General features: G+C 44.5%; 1 protein-coding gene and 1 long non-coding RNA gene across 2 annotated transcripts in view; one reads left to right on the top strand and one right to left on the bottom strand.

The window, feature by feature from the left end:
* The window catches only part of TMEM163 (transmembrane protein 163), a 196,690-nt gene that overhangs the window by 51,287 nt on the left and 122,492 nt on the right, over positions 1-22,911 (bottom strand). The gene's annotated exons all lie outside the window — the stretch shown is intronic.
* On the top strand, positions 2,425-8,246 carry LOC137525871 (uncharacterized). The gene is made up of 2 exons (XR_011023047.1): positions 2,425-2,935; positions 7,695-8,246. It is a non-coding gene; the product is annotated as an uncharacterized lncRNA (long non-coding RNA).

Genomic DNA, 22,911 nt, shown 5'->3' with positions numbered 1-22,911 from the left:
CTATTTATTAATAAAACACTCTTGTCCATTTTTTTTAATGTCGTTTGGAAAAAAAATCACTTAAAATAGCTTTTTCTACTCCTAAAAAGTTTGTGTGAGTTTAAGTGCACTTCCAGAAGGTTTTTGTACACCTGCTGTTGTAACAAAGATAGGCAAGTTCCCCTAGGCACAGCCCAATTGTTAAAGGGAACCTTAAAGCGGACCTGAAAAAAAAAAAAAAAAGAGTTCCACTTACCTGGGGATTCTGCTAGTCCCCTGCAGCCGTCCTGTGCCCATGCCGTTTCCAAACGATCCTCCGTTCTCCCGCCACGGCTCACTTTTGTTCACGCCAACTTCTACGTCGACGTCCACTACGCCTGCACGGCCCTGGCCTCCCGCATCCTCGCACGTGTGCTTGTGGCCAGGAGCGTCCTGTACTGTACGAGAAAATAGAGGGAGTGTGCAGCCAGGGCCACGCAGGCGCAGTGGACGACGACTGCCAGAAGAGACAGTGATTAATTAATTTTTAATTATAAGTGTATGTGTAATGTGTGTGTGTGTGTGTGTGTGTGTGTGTGTGTGTGTGTGTGTGTGTGTGTGTGTGTGTGTGTGTGTGTGTGTGTGTGTGTGTGTGTGTAATATTACTTCTTGGCCACTAGATGGCACTTCAAACCCTCCTGTTTTACAGGAAGTGTTCACTTTTTTATTTTTTTTTTATTTTTTTATTTTACTAGCTCTAAACTGCTTCCTGTTTTATGAATGGACATGGCCCCTGATAGGGGTCATGTCCATTCATTCCAGGCATTGCAATTAAGTTGAAATAGTTATTTCATGATTTATTGGGATTACCTATAGCCTTCATTACCTCTCCAATTATTGAATACACTAACTCTAAACAACCCTCTAACCAATGCCTAACTCTAAACAACCCTCTAGCCTATGACTAACCCTAAACAACCCTCTAACCAATGCCAAACCCTAAACTACCCTCTAACCTATGCCTAACCCTAAACAACCTTCTAACCAATGCCAAACCCTAAACTACCCTCTAACCTATGCCTAACCCTAAACAACCTTCTAACCAATGCCAAACCCTAAACTACCCTCTAACCTATGCCTAACCCTAAACAACCCCATAACTTGTACCTACTCTTAAACGACCACCCAAACCTATGCCTAATCTTAACTGGCACTCCCCCTCCCCAACTGACATCTAACCGTAATGAAGCTGCGGCTGCAAATAGGTAATTTGATGCAAGGCCATAGGCGCCAGAGTAAATTGCTGTGATGAGCGACTACACGGCTACACATGTTAATTTAGGCATTAGAGGTATCCAATAAAATATTGGCGCCTATAGCGTCCGAATTACTGCGGTGCCTCCATCACCCAAATTGCCCATTGAAGTCATAAAGATCCAAAAAAAAAACAAAAACCTCCTGTACAGAAAAAACCTATAAATTTTGTGTGTCAATACTAGGTCTCAATAGCATGAGTGAGTACTCATGTACATCCCTCCCTTCCTGCCTTAGCAGTGGTAAGCCATCTCTGCATATGTGGCTAAAATAATAACTACCATTTTCCAAACTACAAAACACTGGTACGATTTTAGGCATCTTAACCCAGTCAAAGTCAACTCCACAATTAAAACAAATGTAAGCGGCCACAGGATTGCTGGCGCCATGGAAAATTGGGCGCAAGAACAGTGCCGATATTACATCAGTAAATTTACGGATACTCTACTATTTAAAGAGAACCCGAGGTGTGTTTAAAGAATGTTATCTGCATACAGAGGCTGGATCTGCCTATACAGCCCAGCCTCTGTTGCTATCCCAAACCCCACTAAGGTCCCCCTGCACTCTGCAATCCCTCATAAATCACAGCCGTGCTGTGAGGCTGTGTTTACATCTGTAGTGTCAGTCTCAGCTGCTCCCCCGCCTCCTGCATAGCTCTGGTCCCTGCCCCCTGTCCCTTACCTCCAATCAGCAGGGAGGGAAGGGATGCAGGCGGGGACTGGAGTTCTGCAGGAGGCGGGGAGAGCAGCAGACTGACACTATAGAGATAAACACAGCCAGCTCTGACAAGCACAAAATAAAACAGCAAAAAACAATAATTATTTGGCATCACCTACCACTCCAATTTCCCTTTTGGGACCGGTTTGCCGATATTTTCAAATAAAGTCTATGGCAGCGCCCGTTTAGTCCAGAAACCGCATGTGCCCGATTTGCCTGGATTGCTGTTGTGTTATACTATCGTTTAATGTGTTTATTTCTCATTACAGGCATACCGTGCAGTCACTTCACACCCTATTACTTCTAACATGGACCCACCCAGTCAGCTCATTATATATATATTCATATATAATAAAACAATTTGTGTATGGTCACCTATACACTTAGATCTAAGAGCCTCTTCTTCAGTTCACTGATGTCAAGTGCAGGAAATGATTTCCCACAATGCACTGCTGCTGCCTGTTGGCTCCCTGATGATTTCACAAAATCTTTAACGTGTCGTTCAACCCTTAGCTGTAATGTAATTTGTTTTCCCAGATATTGTGGCCATCAGCTGGGTCACTTCCCCGCCATCATAGCTCATTCCACTCTGATTTTACTTCATTTCTGGTTAAGGGATGGTTTCTGTGGAAACAACATGTTTCAGAAGCCCTTCACTCATGACAGGCACCGCACGTTGCCATGGAGATGGGGAGGTAGGAAACCTCTGGTGCACTTGTAAATATGTACTGTGCTATATTTTATATCTACACTGAATAAATGTCAGCTCTTGGCATGAAGGAATGACAACAAAGTAATACTGACATTCAACCTAACATGACTAAAGTGAGGAATCAAGATATAACCAATCAAAGTGATTGTTACTCTAATTGTTCAGGCAAAAGCTGGACTCTGATTGGATAGTCTGGATTCCACATATCAACGCAGGCCTTATTGTCCCAAATACGTAAGTATGTTCTTTTTCAGGCCATCTAAAGCGTTTCCCTAGACCAGTGATGGCTAACCTTGGCACTCCAGCTGTGACAAAACTACAAATCCCATCATGCCTCTGCTTGCTTAGAGCTGTCAGAGTATTGCAATGCCTCATGGGACTTGTAGTTCCACCACAGCTGGAGTGCCAAGGTTAGCCATCACTGCCCTAGACAGTTGTCTTGTCTTACTAACTCCCAGGGAATTAGCTGTCCTGGAATGGTTATAAAACAACTCCAGACACAATGGAATAGGTGGAGTCATGCTTGACTGGAGGCTTCAAAGACAATACAGTGAGACTGATTGGGTACTAGGATTGAACTTCATCCCAATCAGTAGCCAATATCCCCTTTCCCATGAGAAATCTATGTTTTGCTCAAATTATAAGGGAGATCTGTGTGTCTGATATTAAGGTGAAACCCCTCCCATAATGTGAAGTCATGGCCATGATAGTTTCCTGTCTGTGAAGTGATGTCATTGGTATGGCAGTTTTGTCTGCGATAACTGTGATTGCCAACTGCAAGCAACTCTCTCTCTCTCTCTCTCTCTCTCTCTCTCTCTCTCTCTCTCTCTCTATATATATATATATTGAATAGTATAATTAGAAGCGTACCAATGGGGGGGAGGGTGGGGAGGGGCAGGGGGCAAGGCGTCCCTGGTGACACACAGAGTGGGGTGACATAAACGCAACACAACGCTTTATATGAAATAGATCTGATTAAAGTCCACAACACATTTTTGCAGCAAAACACTACTTTTCAGCTTTCCTGTGGAGTTGCATGGAAAACGCAGGAAAACAGCACTCATAAATTTGTATACGGACACAAATGAACTATGATGCCATTGAAATACATTACATGTGTAGCGATCACAAATTACAAAGCGCCCTAATCCGAACACATAACAGCAAAAGTTGTTTAGCTGATACCTTCAATAACTGACTGTGCAAGATGTATTTGCAAGCTTTTGAAACTTTAAGTTTTTTCTTCAGGCATGTTTCAGAGCTGGATCAGAACAGTTTATCATGCCTGAAGAAGAAGCTTAAAGAGGAACTCCGTTGAAAATAATGTACGGTAATAAAAGTGCTTCATTCTTACAATAATTATCTACAAATGATTTAGTCATTTTTTTTCCCATTGTAAAATCTTTACTCTCCTTGATTTAAATTCTGACAGTTACCACATAGTGACACTGTTACTGCTGGCAGGTGATATCAGTGGAAGGAGATGCAGCTTTCTTTTTTGGCAGTTGGACCCAGCTGTAAATAGCTGTTATTTCCCACAATGCAATGAGGTTCACAGACAGGAATCACACTGTGGGAGGGGTTTCACCACAATATCAGCCATACAGAGCCCTCTGATGACCCGTTTGAGAAAAGGAAAAGATTTCTCATGGGAAAGGGGTATCAGCTACTTATTGGGATGAAGTTCAATTCTTGGTTACGGTTTCTCTTTAAAATTTCGAAAGCTTGACAAGAAATCTTATCCAGTTATTATGTATTTGAATTCTCTCCATAACTACTGTATCTGGCTACAGGCTACCTATACTGGGATACCACCTATACCTGGCTACCTATACTGGGGTTGGAGCCGAGCCACCTATACCTAGCTACCTATACTGGAGCACCTGGCTACCTATACTAAGGCACTCCTGTACTTGGCTACCTAAACTGAGGGCACCACCTGTACCTGGATACCTATACTGGGGCACCACCTATAATTGGCTACTTATACTAGGGCGCCTATAGCTTGCTACCTATACTGGGTGCACCTGTACCTGGCTAACCTATACTGGTGCACCACTCATACCAGGCTACTTATACTGGGAGCAACTATACCAGGCTACCTATACCAGGTCACCACCTATAGTTGAATACCTATACTAGGGGCACCGGTATCTTGCTGGCATATACTGGCTACCTATACTGGGTGCACCTGTACCTGGCTTACCCATACTGGTGCACCACCCATACCAAGCTACCTATACTGGGGGCATCTACACGAGGCTACCTATACTGGGGCGCCACCTATAACTGGCTACTTATACTGGGGGAACCTATATCTGGCTACCTATACTGGGGGCACCTATGTCTGGATACCTATACTGTGGGCACCTATACCTGGCTAGGGCAGGGGGACAAGCTGAGACAGAAGGGGACAAGAGGTAACACAGGGGGATAAAAGAGGCACAGGGGGAACAGAGGTGGACAAAAGAGGCACAGGGAGAAAAGAGATGAGACAGGAACATGAGGTCACACATGAGGTCACACAGAGGGACACAAAAGAGGCACAAACTGAGGTGAGACAGAGGGGGACAAAAGAAGCACAGAATGAAAAGAGGAGGACAAAAGAGAATGGATAAAGGATAAGAACGGGCCTACAAGTCCCTATCTCATTTGTTAACCGGGGACTACCTGTATTTTGCCAGTATTTGGCTCCACCCACAACATGCCATGGTCACGTCCACTTTTTGCCGCATCACGCTGTGCACGGACATGGGGGTGAGTTGGCTAGTGGGCGGGCATAGCAACCAGTGGGTGGGGCCCAGGGAGAGGGGTGCAGGCCTAGTGATGTGTGAGGGGCCCCAAAATTTTTGATGGCGGCCCTGCCCTTAAGTATACATTTCTCTCCATGTCTCTGTCTCCAACTGCACAGACAATGCAAGATGGAGTGCCCCCCCCCCCACCTCCCTTACGGTGGTGTGGACCTCTTCTCATTGGCTGCTGGGGCTTGCTGTGTATCCTGGCAGCAAATCATTTGCTCAGCAGATGCCCATTCTTTAGTTCCCGCCACAATTTTGGTGCTGCACAGCCCCAAAGTTTTACCTGCGCTCATCCAGTGAGAACCGCATGGCGGATCACTGAGCCTTTCTTGCTGGAAACTTCGGTAAGAGAAAAAGGTCTGATTCACCGTGAGAGCAAACTTCTCATTCTCGCTCATCCCTATTTCCTAATCCGTAGTATTAGTGAGATATTGAAAGAGAGTTTGAAGCCTTTCAAAATACAGTACCTGTTTTTATGCTGCAGTTGACTTCATCATTATAACCCAAGCTGATTTGCCGCGGGGACGCGGCAGAACGAGATATAGTAATCCCCCGAAATCACCCGGGCAAAACTTGTGGCTCCTTCCTGGTAGAGGCAGAGCTTTGCGTAGTAGCTCTGCCTCTACTGGCACCAATCTCCGCCTCTCCCCACCCCTCTCAGTCTTCTTTCACTGAGAGGGCCGGGAAGAGGTGGCGATCCGCGGAGATTGACTGTTCTGGAGGCAGAGCTACAGCCCAAAGCTCTGCCTCACCCCAGGCAGCAAAATCCACGACCTGGAAAGTCGGAGGGGGGGGGGGTAAAGACCCTGTTTTGCCGCATCCCCAGGGCTAATCAGCTTGGGTTATAATAATGAAGTGGACTGCAGCATAAAAACAGATTTTTTGAAAGGCTTCAAACAAACAAACAACATTTATATCACGCTTTTCTCCTTGCGGGCTCAAAGCGCCAGAGCTGCAGCCTCTAGGACTCGCTCTATAGGCAGCAGTGTTGGGGAGACTTGCCCGGGTCTCCTACTGAATAGGTGCTGGCTTACTGAACAGGCAGAGCCAAGATTCAAACCCAGGTCTCCTATGCCAGAGGCAGAGCCCTTAACCATTACACCATCCAGACTCTCTTTAAAGCAAACCTGAAGTGAAAATAAACTTATGATATAATGAATTGTATGTCTAGTACAGCTAAGAGATAGAACATTAGTAGCCAAAAAAAGAGTCTCATATTGTTTTCGAGTACAGGAAGAGTTAAAGAGACACTGAAGCGAAAAAAAACTATGATATTATGATTTGTATGTGTAGTACAGCTAAGAAATAAAACATTAAGATCAGATACATCAGTCAAATTGTTTCCAGTACAGGAAGAGTTAAGAAACTCCAGTTGTTATCTCTATGCAAAAAAGCCATTATCTCTACGACTTTCAAAGTCGTGGAGAGGGCTGTTTTCTGACTTTTATTATCTCAACTGTTAGTTAACTATTTACTTTTCCTCTGGCAGAGGAGAGGTCATCAGTTCACAGACTGCTCTGAAAGAATCATTTTGAATGCAGAGTGTTGTGTAATCTGCACATATTAGAGAATGATGCAATGTTAGAAAAAACACTATATACCTGAAAATAAAAATATGAGAATATTTTCTTTGCTGCTAATCTTCTAGTAAGTATTCATAGTACACAACCAATTCATTATATCATATATTTTTTTTTTTTTTGCTTCAGTGTCTCTTTAAGAAACTTCAGTTGTTATCTATGCAAAACGAGTTCTTCGACCCAACTCGGGTCAGCTACAGTGCTGTTTTCTGGAGCACTTAAGCAAACTAGGAACATTGAGGCACAGCTTGAAATGAGGTTTTACTGCAGGGAAGTTCAAAGGGTCATTAGCTCTGCTCTGTTTTATAGCTTAAAAAGACAGTGTGGTTTCTAAACTTCAAATATGACAGAATGATGCAATGTTATAAAAAATAAAAATAAAGCTATATAACTGAAAATAGAAATATGAGACTCTTTGATTTGCTACAAATGTTCTATTCATATCCATACTATAGATACAATTTATTATATCATACGTTTTCTTTCACTTTAAGCTTGCTTTAGCTATAACTGCTGTGTGTTTCCGGATAACTGCTGTGTGTTTACTCTATAACCGGAATAATAGAGACACGACTAATTGCTTTGAATCTAAGCATGCCTATTCTGTGTTATAAGGTTTTTATTGTGGAACCTCTTCATCCTGCCACCGCAAGTGACATCCTTGGAAGGTAGATGTCCTTGTCCTCGGCCATGGAGACACGAGTGATGAAAGAGAACGAGCTCCAGGTTCCCGTGCGTAAGAAGCGTTTCCTAGGATATGCATTTCCTCCGGAGAGTCGCAGCAGCCAGCCTTATACTGCACATTGCTGCAAGCCCATTGGCTGGAGCTGATCAGTACAATATCAAAGCCCAGAGCAAAAACGTATAAAAGAAAAAAAGAAAGCACACAGATCAGACGTGGTGATGCTTCTTGTTCACAGAACATCAATGCTTTTCAGTTATTTGTTCGTAACACGTTAGTTCGATTGAAAAAAAAAAGACATCCATCCACCAAGTTCAACCAGAAGAAAATTAAGAAAAGAAAAACCACCGTCCTGAATCCGCACATATGCCAGTTGATCCAGGGGAGTGAAAAACCTTACAAGGCCTGGGCCAGATGGCAGTCATATAAATCCCTGGATCAACTATCCTGGGAATTACCTAATAAATATAGCCGTGGATTCTGTACTTTTTTAAGCCTGGTACTGTACTTTTTTGGGCCTGGCATAGGTGCCTCCAAGATTATAGTGGAAGAGGAGGGAGCAGTAGGCACACACAGCCCGACTACCTCCTCCCTCACCTCGGGCACCCCTTCAGCTTCCCCTCTCCACAAATTAGCACAACGAGCAGGGAACACAGACTCACCTCTTTAAGGTTTCAGCCAATGGAGTTCCACGTTCCGCCGGTCTTGTCTGTCTCCAGCACCAGAGAAGTCCTGTGGCACGTGTAGCTCCATGGCATGGAACCTGGAAGAGGTGAGTCTGTGTTCCCTGCCCGGGGCACCAGCTGTGCTAATTTCTGGAGGGGGAAGCACTGAAGGGGGGGGGGGGGGGGCGTTGGACTCCCCACGGCTGTGTGTGCCCGCTGCTTCCCTCTTAATCCTGGTGTATCTATACCTGGCTACCTATACTGGGCGCACCTATACCAGGCTACCTATATTGGGGCAACTATAGCAGACTACCAGACTACCTATACTGGGGGCACCTATACCTGGGTAACTATACTGGGGCAAATATATAACAGGCTATCTATACTGGGGGAACCTATACCTTGCTATCTATAATGCACCTATACCAGGTTACTTATACTGGGGCACATATACCAAGCTACCTATACTGAGGGCACCTATAACAGGCTGCCTATACTGGGATCACCTATAGCTGGCTAACTGTACTGGGGGCACCTATACCTGGCTACCCATATTGGGGCATCTATACCAGGCTATCCTATATTTAGGGCACCTATACCAGGCTACCTATACTGGGGGCACCTATACTAGTCTACCTATACTGGGCGCACCTATACCAGACTACCTATACTGAGGGCACCTATACCAGGCAACCTATACTTCAGGTTCAAGTCCCGTGGCCTGAGAACACCCCTATTTGCTGCAGCCAAACACCATGAGGCCTGTATGCGTACCAACGCACGTGTGGTGTGACAGTTTCGGTTCCCCGTCTCTGTGTTCAAGCAGTGGGCAGGACGGGTTGAGCCAGTGCCTGAGCATTGTAGCAAGGCGGTCGTGACCTGAAGAGAGCTGCCTGCAGTGAACAGATGCCTGAATGGGTAGAACCGACTCCAGATGGTGACGGCACAGGATGGTGAGATCGTTCTGTTGTTGCAGGAAGGGGGGTGTGAGCGTGGTGGTATGTGAGGGCATTTGTGCAGGCCCGGATTTACCTCACAGGAGCCTATAGGCACAGATGTCCTGGCATTACAGACTCCCCCCTCCATTAACCTAAAATCCCCCACCAAACTGCACCGCAAGTGTGCTGCCTGTCCCAGCTGTCACATCTCTCTAACTTCCCTTGCCCATCTTAGATAGCGCTACAGATTCCCTTTAGAATTACGTAGCCAGAAGTACCCTCAATATTAGGAAGCTAGAGGTGCCTCCAAGTAATAGGTAGCTAGAGCAACCTCAGTATTAAATAGCTAGAGGTGCCCTGCCCTGACCAGAGCGCGTCAGTGGAATGCAGAGAGCTCATTTACACTCTTATCAAGACTCTGCATAGGGAAGGAGGGAGGGAGGCGCTCGCTCGGGGAAGGGATTGAGCCGCCTTTCCATCATCAAGCGCCTGTAGGCCCGCGTCTACAGTGCCTTATGGTAAATTCGGCCCTGCATTTGTGGATGAGTGTTTGTTCACTGATGGCCATTTTAAATGATTTTAATTGGTTGGTCTATGTTTAGGTACAATTCCCCAATAAAGCTGCTATTTTGTATTTTTCACTATACCTATGAGCAACCTCTTTATTTTGTTATTATATGCATTGCATGCGTAATGCCCAATGCAAATTTTCCCTTCCATTGTGCTTCAATCCTGTTTATCCAGTATGCACGACGCAGCAGTGTGCAAGTAGCTTAAATTGTCAATTATTCCGAGGGAACATCCAGGAGTCAATCATTTTAACTTTTCGGCAAGGGTGAATGGGCCAGTGATGATAGCTGTGTTTTATAAATAAGGAGAGGAGAATTTACATGGAAATTAAGGTGAAAAGTAGGTGGAGCCAACATTTGCATCTTTGTGAACTTAACCGTGGAGGATTTGACAGGTTCAGCCAAACAGATCTGCTGCTGAGTTTAATATCAGCCTGTAATCTGCAACACCAGCAGCAATATAGATTTTTACTTTGAGAAATATGACACCCAGACGTACAGCGCAGCAGAGGGGATGGAGTGCGTGCGTCACACTCTTCCCTCCAAACTGCATTGCAGATCTGGAACATCCACAAGAAATTTACCTTCCTCCAGCCAAACGTGCCCCCCTCCTTCCTTTGCCTACTCGCGCCGGCTCAATTCCAGCCCTGGAGAACGGCGCTGCGACACCTCCGCCCTCAGCAATGTGTTCATAAGCAGAATACAGACTCACATGTTCAAATGATGTATCTCCACTTCCTAAAAAAATAATCTTTATCCAGCCTTCAGGCAGCATTAAGGTTTGTAGGCACCTGGGATTAAAGTGGGCGGAGCTGCTTTTGAGGCAAAGGCAGCAATTGCCTCAGGGCCCCAACAGCTGCCGCCCCCTTCTGACCACCACAGGTGGTCTCCCCCCGAGGCCCCTGCACAATGTGTGTTTGCCTTCTAATAACTCACCCGTCCCGGCACACTGCTCCTTCCCTGCTCAGTCTTCATCCCCGCTGCCTGTCTCTTCTCCATGACCTGGTGCAGGTTATCACACATTACATGCACCGCATGGAGAAGAGGCAGGCAGCAGGGCTGAAGGCAGAGCATGGACGGTGCATCTGCTGGGACAGGTGAGTTATAATAGTCAACTTAATGTAGCAAGACAGACATTAAGATCTTGGGAAAGCTACAGATGTAGTGTACTTGAACTTTGCAAAGACTTTTGACACTGTTACTCACAATAGCCTGGTACAGAAGCTGAGAATACAGGGACTAGGAGAAAATATGTGTATGCGGATAGAGAACTGGTTAAGTAATAGGCGGCTATGAGTGGTGGTAAAGGAATATACTAAAAATGGGAAACAATTAGCAGTGGGGTACCGCAGGGGTCAGTACTTGGTCCAATTCTATTCAGATTCTTTATTAATGATTTAGTAGAAGGAATCCGTTTTTGCAGATGATACAAAATTATGTAGAATTGCCAGCACTAAGACGAATAGTGACATATTACAAAAGGATCTTGACAACATGGCCATATGGGCTGGCACATGGCAGATGAAATTTAATGTTGATAAACGTAAAGTCATGCACCCTGGACGTACCAATGGTAGAGCACCATATAAAATAAATGGCATACAGCTGGGAACATCAGACTTGAACTGTATACACATCACCATGGCAACAGGGACATGAGCCCTCTACTGCGCATGTTCACTGTGCCAGTTTAAAACATATTATGGCTCTCACGGAAATACATTTTAAAATATGTGGCGTTCATGGCTCTCTCAGCCAAAAAGGTTCCTGACCCCCTGCTCTAGAGGAATGAAGATTTACAGCACTTTTAATATCTCAAAAATCATGGCATGCCGATGAACGAGTTAGAAAAGTAATTTTAATATCATCAGGTTCAATACAATATGCAATATCATTTTTAATTTAAAAAAGTGGATACATGTTAATTATTACCTACAGGGCTTTGGAAATAGTGCAAGCTGTCATCATACTGTCGCAGAGGGAAGCTACACTACATGATTTAACTCAAGAGCTCAGGTAATCTTTCCAAGGAAAAAAAAATATCCAGGTGTCTCTGGAGACAAGAATGAAGTGCTGATTATAGGCTCCAGTAACTCAGATTACTACTATTCACAATTGTGGTGACCAGAAAAGCAGCTTAGAGTATGCACAACACCCAACTGCAGCGGGTTCTATCTGATCCTGTCAGCCAGGAACAGAAAGCTATATCTGCTGTGGGCACTGGATCACTGAAACTGGGCAGCTGAAGACAGGATCACCAAAACTAGACAAATGAAGACAGGAAGGATCACCAAACTGGACAGATACAGACATGAAGGATCACCAAAAGTGTACAGAAGAAGACAGGATCACCAAATGTTGACAGAAAAAGACAGGAAGGATCACTAAAAGTGGACAGAAGAAGACAGGATCACCAAAAGTGGATAGATGAAGCAGGGGTGTAGCAAAAGCCATAGCAGCTGCTATGGGGCCTTGGAGCATAGGGGGCGCAGGTGGTACTTAATGTATTCACCAATAACTTTCTCCTCCACCCTAAAACTTTGTCTCAGTGCCCATGAACTATGTTCAGTATTAATTGCATGATAATGTAAATTGTCTCCTTAACTCATATACATAGGGTAGAGGCAGATGGCATTGCTTAAGAGTACCTACATCTGAGGGCCCCATGACAGCTTTGCTATGGGGCCCCATGATCTCTAACAATCTGTTCCCCTACTTTGCTGACACTTTTCCCTTACTTTGCTGACACAGGTTTTGGTGCGCCGTATCAATTGTTATGTATAGAATGCTTGGGGGCCCCAATGTAAAACTTGCACTATAGCCCATAGCTCAGTATCTATGTCACTGGTTAACAGTTCAGCATGGCAGAAGCTAGTTCCATATTACTCCATGATACTGGCGTAGTCGGCAGGAACACATTACCGCATGTAATCGGTGAACCGTTACCTCTACAACATACATGTCAAACTCCAGCCCAGGGGCCAAATCTGGCTCTCAGAGCCATTAAATCTGGCCCTCAAGTGGTTTCCAAACTTTGCATTATGTTTGGCCCACTCTAGACCACCAGGGGAACAATATTGGAAGGGAAGCCCTAGATTACAAGGGGAGGATGGGGGCCATTAGACACCAGGGAATTGTATAGGTGAGGATGGGGGCCACTAGATGCCAGGGAATTGTATACGGGAGGATGGGGGCCACTAGACACCTGGGAACTTTATTAGAGAAGAAGGTGGCCAGTAGACTTGAGTTTGGCCCGCGACTATATTGAGGCCATAGTAGCCTCAATTTAAATAGCTTTCTAAACTGATGCAAAATGTAATTTTCCCTTTAAGAAAGCACTTATTTTGTGCCTTGGCTCACAGACGTATTTTATGTAATCCCCGTTACGCTGCAATATCCGAACGGCATAATTTCTCCCAATGGACGGAGCACAATTAGTGTGAAGTCGATGCAGAATCTATGCAGCATCCATCCCTGCTCTGGAAGTTGTGGGATTAATAAAAATCCGCAGAGGCGAATGAATAATTCATGGTGGATCTCCTCCACTGTCCTGCGAGTTCTCTAGAGTGCTTCACCCACTGAAGGAGGACGTCCTGCACCATCGCCGCTCACAGCGGAGTCCCCCCTTCCTCTGAATATTAATACAGCGTGTATCCAGGCTACACAAGTCCTTTCATGTTATTAAAAATTATATTTCCCTTGCAAACTGCAGCCACTTATGTTATTCGAAGCCAGGCTGAATCTCACGTCTTTGCAACAGCTCAGCATTCAGGGGTAGCAAGTAAGTATTATTAAAGCAGGATTGTCAGCCATAAAATCAAATTCCATTTACCCACTGCTCTGTGTTTAATACACAGTTTACAGCTTGATCCTGCATTGCAAGCATTCCAATATAAGCAGAAATGTTTCTGCTGTAATAAATATTTTCTCAGTCAGTCTGCTCTATTTGGTACAGAGGGAAGCTCGTTATCTCCCCTCCCACCTTCCTGCTCCTCACTGATTGGCTAAGGGCAGATTTGTGTGACAGGCTGAGAAGAGAAGCTGCTGAAATATGATCTATGCTGTGCTCACATGTGTATACAAAGCAAACTAGATAAGACAGTGCAGTTTCTTGGAGGAAAAAAAAGAGTAAGGGTGGAAATGACATCAGGATTGCCTTCAATCAGAGGCAGTAAAGATGGAAAATGCATGAAACAGTTTTTTCTTTATTTACTATATAAAATTCACTGAAATCAAAACGTGGACGGTACAGGACATGTTATGTAAGTAAAACAAGTATTTGTCTACTTATGTGTTTTTTTCCTGGGATAGTATAGCTGTCCCTGCTGCTTTAAGCCTCTTACACATGCTAGATGGTTCTCACCTGAGGTGGTCGGCAAGCAATCGGCCTGTTTTTTAAAAGGGCAGCAAGAACCTAAAAAAGTTATATACTCACCTAAAAGGAGGGAAGGCCCTGGATTGCTTAGAGTCTAAGGGACAGCCATACTATCCCAGGAAAAAAAACACATGAGTAGACAAATACTTGTTCTACTTACATAACAGATGCACTGTACTGTCCACGTTTTGATTTCAGTTAATTTTATATAGTAAATAAAGAGAAAACTGTTCCATGTAGTGAACAAGGGGACACAGAAAGGAACATGAAGGGCCTAAGGCTTAGACCCTTCATGTTCCTTTCTGTGTCCCCTCATTCACTGCCAGGCCCCCCTTCACATCTCCCTCCAGCTGCGTCTTTGGGTTTCCCCGGAAGTACTTGGGTCAACGAGTACTACTGAAGACGAGCAGCTTGGCACTGCGCACACAAGAATCTGTGCTCCCGAGTGCGCAGAGCCGCTCGTCTATGCAAGTACTCAGAGACCTGAGTACTTCTGTGGCCTTCTGAGGAGATCCGAAGGCCTTTACGATATAAAAGTTAGAGGCTGTAACAGGGGGCCTGGTGGTGGAACATGGGAACACAAAGAGGAATGGGAGGGCTTTAAGGGATCCAAACAGTGGCGGTGCTACACTGGGGTACGCCCCCAGGAATCACTGTGCCTCCCTGAGTGCCCCCGCTTAGTAAAATAAAGTTAACTGTTTTCAGGCTTTACGAGCATACACTGGACAAGATAAGGTCTATTAAAAAACTCTTCATGCCAGGCTGAGTAGGCGTTATGTAAAGTAAGGGTCTTATCTATTTGCCATAAATACCTCAAAATCCTTGCAAGACCCCTTGTAAGTAATGTATCTGGATGACACTTATATTTGGAAAAAAATGTCTCTACCGCCTTCCGATTCTTTGTTCTAACATTGTCAGTCAAGAGGAATAAAGTCAGAAAAAGGCTTACAAGCTGAAAGCTTACTGTTTTTGTTTTAAATTAGCCAATAAATGGTATTATCCTATTTCAAAACGTCCTGTCTGTTAAATACAAGCTCCAGTCTGCAGCAATGCTTAGCTACCAAGATAAGTAAATACACACACACTGTTTCTGTCCCTCCTGCCTCTTCCCCTGCGTACAAGAGGAGTCGGCGCAGGAGACTTGGGCGCAGGATACAGCCTGTATGGCTTATCCTCCTCCTGTACAAATCCTCATCTTATTAAATACTATTCCCCCTCCAGGCCGCCATGGATGGTGGGGAATGAAATAATTCAGCTTCCAGCAATTGCTGGAGGCCGAATTATAGTGTTTATAAGTAACTTCTGCTCCGTCTTCTGATGGTGCTGAAGTTACTCACTGCTGCACCCAAGTCTCCTGCGCTGGAATGAAAGTGTTCGTTTCCCCTCCCCTTGCTTGTAAAGTTGTCAGACACAGGCTGGGGACCGGAATGATTTGTCTGTGATCTGTCCATGCAGGAGCAGCTTGCTACCAAGTAAGGATTAAAGCATGACAGACAACTAACCAAGTACATCTGTAGGTAACTTTTCTTCCATAATAGCACCATCATTTGGACAATCTGCTCAAAAGCCCCTGAGTTCTGTTTGTGATGTTTACATTTGGTTCCAATCATTGCTGAACTAGTTAGCCTTAATTTTATCACCTGAGTTAGGCAAAAAATATCTAATGCTCGCCATACAAACATCGATTGTGATCAGTCAAATGGGCTCCAGCAGCCAGCCATTGTGCCTCCTTTGTGCCCCCTTCCCCCCAAAAAAAATGTGAAGCTGGCACCGCCACTGGAACCAGAGCCTTCCCTCCTCTTAGGTGAGTATCTATTTTTTTTTATTTTGAGGTTCCAGTTATCCTTTAAGGTAAAAGTTGGGGGACTGGCCTATACTTGGGTCGGCTCATACAGTCTGCAGTGGGGTAATTAACAGTGAAGGGAATTGAGAATTATATTGGCAGCAGTGAATATTTTAGATACACATAGCAACATATTATTATAATAATAATAACAATCATTTTAAAAGTTAGAGTTCCCCTTTATGATATGCCCCTCTTATAAACATAATAAGCATAAATGGAACAGATAGCTCCCAGTAACCTGTAAGTCTGCCCTAGTGCCCTACTGTTGTTGGAAATATCAACAGAATTACCTAAACTGTAGTATAGTTAACCAATCACAAGATGTCACTGTCTGTAAAATTATGTGATGATCTCTATGGTATTGGGATTTCCTGTATTCATTCTTTGTTCCTCTCTGTTCTAAGTAAGCTGCATTTCCTGATGGTTGTGTATGATTTATCTTCAGTAAAGAGTTCTAACTTTATATACCAGGTGCCTACCTGCGTGTACAGACCACTCTGCTCCATCAACTATAACAGGCTTCAGGATTTTGTCACAAGTACCAATTGGTGACAGGTCCTCTTCATAGCACTCCTCGGACACCTCCTATAAGAGCTTCACACCTCCTGTCTCCATGTTTTACACAATACTGGCTCGGCAGACGCTCGTAGCCGACATCTGCAGGGCGCTGTTCGTACAACCTGTGCCAGCACATCAGATGGAATATATGGCAGGAATCATATTTCAGATCCCATAATTGAGTCACGTGACTTGAGATTCTGTCGCTTTCTCTGCACTGAAAATAGCTTGGCGCTCTGCTAGCGAGGGGCGGTCGCCGAAGCCACTGCCAGTTTCCCAATCCACACGTTTTGTTTTTCGTTTTTTTTTCTCCCCTGCCCTGATAATGTATGATGTGTTGCAAACCTAATTAGACAGAAATCTGAAAACATGCAAATCAGCTATCATTAAGGAGGATGAATGTTTATTCAATATTCTAATCAGGTCCAAAAATAGGACCCGGGCCAGCTTGTGACGGTAGGTGGAACAAAGTGATTGCGGCACACCAGGTATGTCAGGAGGCACACACACACACTTCTCATGGCCGGATTTCTGGCAAGGCCACATAGGCCATGGCCTAGGGCACCAGATAAACAAGGGGCGGCCTGCAGACAGTGGGCATTATTTGCAGGGCATTATTTGCAAGTGTCCAAACAAATGAAAGGGGTCAGGATAACTGCACTATTAGTACCAGCTGGCATCTGCCTGTGCAGTGCTACAGGCAGCTGCAGTCCGTTAATTAAATGTTTGTGAACAGTGTGTGACTAGCAAAAAGCCAGACCTTGTCCAATGACATAGCAGCAGCTGCAGGCAGTTACAGAAGGCCAGGTCTCACGCACTTGGAGTGGGGGATGAAAGGACCAGGGGCAGCACCAGCAAATAGTACAGAATACAGAAGGCAGCCTCTCACAGTACCCATTTCTTAATTATTGATTGGCCAGCGCTGTTACCCTGGAGACAGCATTGGGTACAGGACTCACTTTTACGTGTTGCTGACCCCACCCAATGTCCAATTGTGAGCCACTTTTGACAATGTGTGTGTGGTGGACGGCTCCCACCACGCCCATCACCTGTAGATCGTTTGATCGACCAGTTCCCCCGTGTGACGTGATTGATTCACTTCACGTTGCCATGGAGACCTTGGCACTAGCCACAATAGTGGACACCAGCGGCCCAACATTTTTTGGGTATGTGTGTGTGTGGAGAGAGGTGGTAGGATACGGTTTCGGTTGGGGCGGCTGGTAATAGTTGGCCTTGGGCGGTAAGAAGTACAAATCCGGCCCTGTGCACACCAGGGGTTTATCTGTGCCTCTGATCTGAAGTTCTGAAGCACTTCGGATGGATCTTCCGTTTTGGTTGAGATCTTATTCTGGCAACAGCAATTTAGAAGAAGCGAGATGCTGGCACTAGATTTTCACGTCCAGAGGGAGGGTGCCTACATGTTAACAGGAAATTTGAGCGCAGGCGCCTAATGGAGGATTTGGGCCCCCCCAAAGGAGCTAATGCAAATATCGTTAATAGGGCCCCCAAAGCAGAAATTTGGGCGCCCAATAAATGTCATTTTCAACATTAGTACATTAAAGTTTTTGAAATATATTATCGTTTTGAAACTTGAAACATTATCATTTTTTGTAATATTATTTTATTGGTATGTACAAATTTTAGCTCATCAAATATTTTATCGTTTGTATGTATACATTTTACACTTGTAAGGGTGTTTGTGCAAGGGGCATGGTTACGGTTAGGTGTTTGGGTGGGGTGGGGGGAGGGGCTGGATAGGGTTAGGCACCACTGGGGGGGGTGTCTTAGGGTTAGGCACTACTAGGGAGGGTATTAGAGTTAGGCCCACCGGGGGAGGGGAGACTTAGGGTTGGGCACCACTAGGGAGGGTCTTAGGGTTGGGCACCACCAGGTGGGTCTTAGGGTTAAGCACCACTAGGGTGGGTATTAGAGTTCGGCCCACCGGGGGGAGGGGAGACTTAGGGTTAGGCACCACTAGGGAGGGTCTTAGGGTTGGGCACCATCAGGTGAGTCTTAGGGTTAAGCACCACTAGGGTGGGTCTTAGGGTTAGGCACCACCAGGGGGATCTTAAGGTTAGGCGTAGGTAGTGGAAGGTTCTGCGTGAGAGTAGGGTTAGGTTAAGCAGTCCTAAAATAAGATTTTCTATTATTTTATTAATTTTATTAACAATTTTCATTCTGCAATATTATTTCAATAACATACACCATCTACACTACACTTGGTAGATATTAACAATATTTTTATTAACGAAACTCCACGCCCCCTTTTTTCCTAGCCTTTTTTCCTTGCATCCCTTTTTCATGCACGCGCCTACATAAAGCTTGCGTAACTGTGCTCACTGGTGAAGCAAAGTCTGATAGTTAGAGAGCTGTTCGGCGTTTGGTAACAGTTCTAAGCTTTATTCAAACATCATTTGATTTAAAGCACATCACAGTCACATACAGGACAGCAGTGAGCGTGCAAACAACGACCTGACAACCGGGGCCGGATTTGTACTCTTTACCACCCAAGGCCACTGTTACCAGCTGCCCTCCTTCAGTATAGGTAGCCAGATGACCACTCCCTCTTCCCTCAAGTATAGGTAGCCTGACGACCCCCCTCCCAGTATAGGTAGCCAGATGATCCCTCCCCCCTTTTTCTCCAGTATATGTAGTTAGATGACTCCCTTCATCCCTCTTCCTCCCCCTCCTTTCAGTATAGGTAGCCAGCTAGCCTTCACATTGCAGCAGCCACCTGTGCCACTCATTTCTCCACTTGTTTCCAGTGCAGAAGCTTCCTCTTGCTTTCCGTCTCCATCTCCAGTACTGCCCAAGTCCATAGCCACCCGCCACAATGCAAACGTGCACAGAGAGTAAGGTGGCCGCTGCACAGGTGGCTAGCAGCAGAGTACCATGGTCAGGCGCTTGGCTGATCTCCCTGCATTGCTGCATTTGTAAGCTTGCAAATGCTGCAACAGTTTAGCCTGCTGCTTTGGTGCCATTTCTCCTGTGGCGCCCTAGGCTATGGCCTAGGCGGCCTTAGCCTAAATCCGGCCCAGCTGACAACCATTTAGCTGTTATGTTCCTCTTCATCGGAGGCCCTATTCAGAGCCATTTTGCATAGGGCCTCTGACGACGCAGAACTTTTACGTAAAACGGCTGTCACTGTTTATGGAAGCAGGAAATTTGGGTGCCTAGCAGATCCCCATGGGCACCCCATAAGGGCCTGTTTCCACTACAAACGGATTCTGAATGCAGAAAACTGACTCCAATGAATGCCTATGGGAAATCTGCATCAGAAAAATCGCGTTTAGTGGAAACAGGCCCATAGGCATTCATTGAAGTCAGTTTTTCTGCATCCAGAATCTGTGTGTAGTGGAAACAGGCCCTAAGTGCTCATGCAAATATCCGCTATTAGGTGCCCCAAGCAGAAATTTGGGCACACGATAATTATCGTTTTGAAAGTTACAACTATATAGTTTTTGATATTTTTTTATCGTTTTGAAAATTAGAAAGTTATCGTTTTTGAAATTTTTAATATTTTATATTTATTTATTCATTTTATTAATTGAAAATTATTAATTTTTGAAATGTATCATTTTGAACATTATAAGGTTAGGAAGGGGGGTTTTAGGGTTAGGTTTTAGGAAGGGGAGTTTTAGGAATTGGTGTTAAGAAGGTGGGTTTTAGGGTTAGGTGTCAAGAAGGTTTTTTTTATTAGGCATCAAAAAGGGGGGTTTAAGGGAAGCGGGAAAAAAGGGCGCAGGCCGCTAGTGGACAAAAAGGGCGCCGCCATTCACTCTCATAATAAATAATGTTTAATGGGCGCTGAGCAGGAAAAAAGGGCGCAGGACATAAATAACATTTACAAACGGCGCCAGGAGATTTTTAATGATTTATAAGTGTGCTTGTGGTGATTTACATTTATAAAATGCACCCGTGCCGAATAACGTTTATAAAAATACTAAACCTATTAATCTTATTTAACTAATTAAAACATTATTTAAAGTTTTATCCCTTACTGTTTGTATAACATTATTATTCACAAAATAAAGCTATCAGTACGTAACGTAAATTGCAAAATATTTTTTGCATCCACAATTAGTAAAACATTATTATCCACATAATAAAGGGGGGTCTTAGGTTTAGGCACCACCAGGGGGGTCTTAGGTTTAGGCACCAACAGGGAGGTCTTAGGTTTAGGCACCAACAGGGGGGTCTTAGGTTTAGGCACCAACAGGGGGGTCTTAGGTTTAGGCACCAACAGGGGGGTCTTAGGTTTAGGCACCAACAGCGGGGTCTAGGGGTTAGGGGTAGGTACAGGGAGGGTTACTTAGGCACCAACAGGGGGGGTCTTAGGTTTAGGCACCAACAGGGGGTCTTAGGTTTAGGCACCAACAGGGGGGTCTTAGGTTTAGGCACCAACAGGGGGGTCTTAGGTTTAGGCACCAACAGGGGGGTCTAGGGGTTAGGGGTAGGTACAGGGGGGGTTACTTAGGCACCAACAGGGGGGGTCTTAGGTTTAGGCACCAACAGGGGGGTCTTAGGTTTAGGCACCAACAGGGGGGTCTAGGGGTTAGGGATAGGTACAGGGAGGGTTCTGTGTAAGAGTAGGCTTAGGTATAGTTTTAGTAAAATTTTAGTAATAATTACTAATGTTTTACAACACTTATTACGAACGTAGTTATATTTATATCATCGTTATAAAGAATATTTTCAGATTTTATTATAAGAACAAACCGTAAATGAAGGTTATTCACAATAATATAGAATTATAACAATTAAACATATATTATTGTTTTTTTAATAAACGTAATTATAAGTTTAACTTTAGAAACAGGGAAGATTAACGTTTTCACAATTTCCAATTTCATAAACATTATTTAATGGTTTATAATTTTGTTAAACATTATTTGTAAACGAAATATAGCACACTATTTTTATAAACCCTATTAATGATTAATTATTATTTAGAGTTTACACCCCGTGCCCTTTTTGTCCGGGCGCCCTTTTTGTACGTACGCGGGTTTAAGGATAGGGGTCAAGAAGGGGCTTAAAGGTTAGGTGTGCTTTTAAGGGGCTTAAAGGCTGTGGTGTGCTTTTAATCAATTGATTAAAATCAATCTGCTTTGATCTGCTTTTGATCAAAAAAGGGATCGATTTTGAGATCAGTTCTGCACAAAAACATTCCCTTTCTCAATCGCAAGTGAGGAAACAAGAGGTGATGTTTGTATGCGTTATTATTTTGGAAGTCTTGTTAGGTTGACCACATTCCACAATGCGTCAGGCTTACTGGAAGCGGATGATGTTATGACAATACATTGACCCAGCTGTATAGATACTAGCAGAGCGTTACAGGTCAGGTCAGGTGGAGCAGCAGTGCAGCTCTGGCTGAGGAGTGGACGGCAGAGGTGTTTATCAGCTCCTGCGCAGGGAAATGGACAGACTGGGGAACAGATTGTGAGCACTGTGCAGAATCTCCCACTGAGGTGCAAACAAGCTGTCTGTCTGTCTGATTTTCTGCAGTCTGTCATTCCCCTGGCACCCCGCAGAATACATCCCTCCAAACTACACGGCAAAATTTATATTCACTGATAGTTTACGCTTCTATTCCAGTGTGTTTCTTTACTCATTTGCCACGTGTTATAACGTTTGTTTGGTCAGTGCTTAAAGGGAACCTGAAGCAAGAGCGATGTGAGGCTGCCATAATTGTGCAGGCACGATTAAATAAGATTAAGATGTTAAGGCACCTGGCCCTGATGGCACCCACCCCTGGGTATTAAAGGAGTTGAGTTCAGTTATCGATAAGACACTTTATCTTATTTTCTGTGATTCTCTATCATGTGAGTCCAGTTCCTTATGACTGGCATACAGCTGATGTTTTCGCTTTATTCAAGAAGGGGAAAAAAAGGGAAACTATAGACCTGTAAGCGTAAAGTGAACCTCCAGACTAAAAATCTACTCAGCAGCACTGAAAAGGCTTGCTGTTTTTTTTTAACAGTTTCACAGCATCAGAACTTTGTTTTTCTTACCCAAGCCCCATTTTTAGCTGCACAGAAGTAAACTGCCTGGGCTTTTTTCTCCTGATGCTATGCATGATGGGATTTCTGATGTTCTCTTGTCTCGTTCTGCTGTTTTGGTGCAATTGTTTTTTTGAATTTGAGATTTGAAGCCTAGCGCGCAGCTAGGAGGGGTGATCAGGACACAGGACATTTGGAAC

This window comes from Hyperolius riggenbachi, chromosome 7, assembly GCF_040937935.1.
Source record: "Hyperolius riggenbachi isolate aHypRig1 chromosome 7, aHypRig1.pri, whole genome shotgun sequence".
NCBI classification, from domain to species: Eukaryota; Metazoa; Chordata; class Amphibia; order Anura; family Hyperoliidae; genus Hyperolius; species Hyperolius riggenbachi.
The sequence above is the reverse complement of the archived record's forward strand: the minus strand, read 5'-3'. Positions and strand labels throughout refer to the sequence as shown.